Here is a 4,051-nt window from a genome sequence, read left to right on the forward strand (position 1 = left end):
ACGTACTTCCGGCTCACTGTTCAGTACAGCATTTTGCGCTTTATATAGGGGCAATGAGGTCAGGGGCTGCGCATGCGTGAATGATGTAGCCAAGCGAGTTTTTGGTCTCCATTTAGACATGTTGCAACAGCCCAATGTGGACACACTGTGCAGCAAGTAGATAGTAAACAAAGAGTGGCGGCCATGATGGTGCACAATCTATGATATTATGGTGAAGTTTATCTATGGGGCCAAATCAGTGCAGTCTGAGACGCGAGTCTGGTTTACTGAGCATTAGGGTACGGCCACATTACAAGCTATTTATATACTTAGCGTGATGCAAGCGATGAGCGATAAATTTAGGGGTGGCTATACTATGAGCTACTTTTCTCAAGCTGGAAATAGTGGAGTAAATGTATTTTTAAGTCAGAAGAAATCATTCAGTGCTTCCCAGTCTGTTCTTTATCGGCGCACAACTTCTCTCAACTTTATCAAGAGTCTGGCAGTATCTGGGGGGGGGGGGGGGGGGGGTTCATATTGTCGAATGCTCCTGCACTCGAATTTTAAGTTCTTCGTCGTCATCGGCTTAAAATTTCCTCTTTTTTTTTGCTTCTCTGTTTTAAAAGTCAAGATAATATTTTTTTTAAAGATGAGGTTTTTCTTGCACATAGGATATAAACTCAGCTGTTTTGTCGACTTCTATTGTAAGTGTGTCAAATTGATTAAATTTGTGTATTATATAGGCATATTTATAAATGTTGATGTTTAGTAGAAATAGAGCTTCAGATTTTGAACTCAAAGCTTGTTGTAAAAAAATGTAATTGTTAGATAGTAAAACTGAGGTGTTGTTTAATTAAACAGTACAAAGGAAGTGGGCTTAGGGGGGAGCGGCACAAGACACTCCTGGGACCGGGAAGCTTTAACTCTTTCACTACCTCTAGCCCCATGTTTCACTGTTCACCACTTCCTGCTTCTAAACCACACCTACTTTTGTCATATCGAATCTGAAATTTCAGGCTGAAGTATGATTGATTTTAGCAACATGTTAAGATAGGTCAAAATTTCCCCATTATTTTCATAATATGTAATACATGTGGCTATTATTGAAAATTGAACTTTAAAATCTTTAATGTGTCTGACTGCAGGCAGAATCAGAAAGTAGGTCACAGATAAGGCCCGGTCCAGGGAGGAAAAAAACCCGGTAGTGAAGGAGTTGAAACACGTGACTTCTCCTTGATCAGCAATGCCAAGGTCGATCCGATTGGGAAGCAAGAAGAAACAAAGCGAAGTATAGTATAGATCAGATCTAGTGTATAGTCTCGCTAAAAGGTAGTGAGACTCGCGCGGGAAGAGCTCAAAGCATGTCCATTGTTCATTCAAACGGCGATATCCGTTTTTCTTCTCGTTCCCGCCCAGAACCGCTCTGTCGCTCGTACTGGCTGCACCAGGGAGGTTATTATACGTAGTTTTCTAAGGTCCTTGGGTTGCACCTGCACTGTCTGTAGCCACAACTACATTGTTCTGGTTCCCGTCCAGCCCTGCTTTCTTGTTCACAACGAGGCCACGCCAAGGACCTTTAACCTCTTTGGGCCATACCGAGGCTCTTGCTTCTTCTCGCTTCCGCCCGCCCACCCCAACCCGTTCTCTCGCTTGTAATGTGGCCGCACCTTTAGATTTGCACTCGCCACCGCAGACGGCATACTTGGAGGACGACACCTGATTGGTTGTGCGGCACCTGTGCGCGAACCACAGGGTACGGATTTTTCATTGTCTTTCATTCCAGTTTCCAGGGTGTTTGTTTGCATGTGAGTGAGTGCGCATATGTGTTAGTCGATGTGTGTGTGTGTGTGCGCGCGCGCGTGTGTGTGTGTGAGACAGAGAAAGAGAGAGGGAGAGAGAGAGTGTGTGTGTGTTGTGTGTAGGTGGGTGGGTGCGTGTGTGTTGAAATAAACTGCCGGTAATTTCGATATATATAGTCTTTGGTTGTTGTTGATTGGGTCTAGTCTCTGATTCAACTTAACTTGAAGAAAAATAACATTAACCAACCCAGACCCCTCCACATATTTTATTATTTTCATTTTTTTTTTTTTGAGGGGGGGGGGGGGGTATTTTGTGGCGGGTAAGGGAATGGGTGCGGAAACAAATTATAGGAATAATTATATAGCAGCATTGCTGACACATAATACAAGAAACTATCCTACGCAGGGTCCTATTCATCGGAATATTAGTTCACACACATTCTCTGCCCGCCTCCCCCCCCCCCCCACCTCTCCCTCTTCTCTCTCTCTCTCTCTCTCTCTCTCTCTCTCTCTCTCTCTCTCTCTCTCTCTCTCTCTCTCTCTCTCTCATCTGGCCTGATCTTTTCTTGCTGGCCTAGTTTTTGCACACATTGACATTTGTGTTACGACACGGTGGAATCGGGCGCTCGTCAATTTGGGGGGATGGGGAGTTATTGGTATCATCCTAATCCTGTCCATTAAGTTTGCCCTGTTTGTGATGGAAAAAAACCCACTATATCTTTTATCTTGGATACAAGTATATATATATTGGCGATTGAAGGAGGTGGGGGTCACCTGGTTTCGGAGGTAAAATAAGCGAGAAAATGGCGCAAAAGTTGCGTTATATCCTGAGCTTGAGAGTCCGTGGAAACTGAAAATTTACATCTTTTATTACTTTTATGCTTTTAATCAACTTTTTTCCCCAATAAAATCCACATAGAAATGTGTTCTTTGATGGGCGTGAAAGGTATTGTCCCTAAAAATACAAATTTGATAAAAATTCCCAAACCTGCGGGAAAAAAATGCCAGTTTCTAGACTTTCATTATTTTGACCATGGCCTGATTTCACCGCACTGCCTCACATTTCAGTCTTCAGTTCAGAGGACGACGCGGAGATCATCACCTGGAACACAGCAGGCCTATAATATAGCGTCATAATCATTTCCCATTAAAATTTCTCATACATCGGCCACCATCTATGCGATCATAAATCATTATATGACCGTCTAGGCCACCATAGATCTACGGGCAAACTCGTTATATTATTACACCCCCGCCCTTGGCACACTAACATAATATCTTTGCTTTTTTAAAGCTTTTTTTTGGGGGGGTAGGTGTTATACGGCTCTCGTTAACTCCATAAGGTCAAAGTCATATGAGCGCGAGGGACACATTAAACATTTTCAGTAGGTAAACAATTTTTAATTTTGGCTTGGGGGCGGCCGAAGTCTACTCTTATCGATTTTTTACCTCCAAGGGATTTTTAACATTAATATGCGCAACTTGCGCACAACACCTCCGAGATTTTTCGACCTTGTATGGGGACTCTAGATACATACCTTTTGGGGGCTCTCGTGACTTAGAGGTTAAGGTGTTCGCCTCTCATTCTGTAGGTCTCGGTTTCGAATCCGAATATCGACGGAAATTTTTCTTCTCTTAAATTGTTTCCTTTCACCTCCTTTCCTGCTGACTAGCAATGTTCTGTTGTCTGCTTTCATCTCCACTTTCTGCCCCCGCCTCCTCACCTCCTTTGCTCCCTCCTCTGGGCTCCTGGCTCTTTCTGCAGCCTTTCTACTGCTCCTACTTAGCTCCTTCTTACTGCTGTTTTTCAGCCACACCCCTGATCTTATGGTAGGTAAGATATATACTTAGCCTTCTCAGACAGCGGCGAAAAATCTCGGAGGTCTCGTGCGCAAGTTGCGCACGTTATAGATCCCTTGATAGTCCCAAGTTGGATTGCTATCGATGAAAAAAATATACATCTATGTTGAATAGTCATCTGAAAACAAACGCGTTTGTTTTTGAGGCGACGAGTCGGGCGCGATCGGCTTGTCCAACGATAGCCATTTAAGGCCCTCAATCTGGCGTGCAAACTGACCCAACCCGATCTCCCAATGGGCATTCCGTATGAGTCCTCACACAATTATGATAATTTAATGTCAATTTTCAGTTTCCACGGACTCTCAAGCTATGGAAATTGCAACACTTTGGCAGCCATTTTCTCGCTAGTTTCACATTTGAAACCAGGCAACCCTGACTCCTAAGAACCACCCGACCCGATCGGACCCGATCCG

The sequence above is a fragment of the Aplysia californica genome, unplaced genomic scaffold (assembly GCF_000002075.1).
Source record: "Aplysia californica isolate F4 #8 unplaced genomic scaffold, AplCal3.0 scaffold00608, whole genome shotgun sequence".
NCBI lineage: Eukaryota > Metazoa > Mollusca > Gastropoda > Aplysiida > Aplysiidae > Aplysia > Aplysia californica.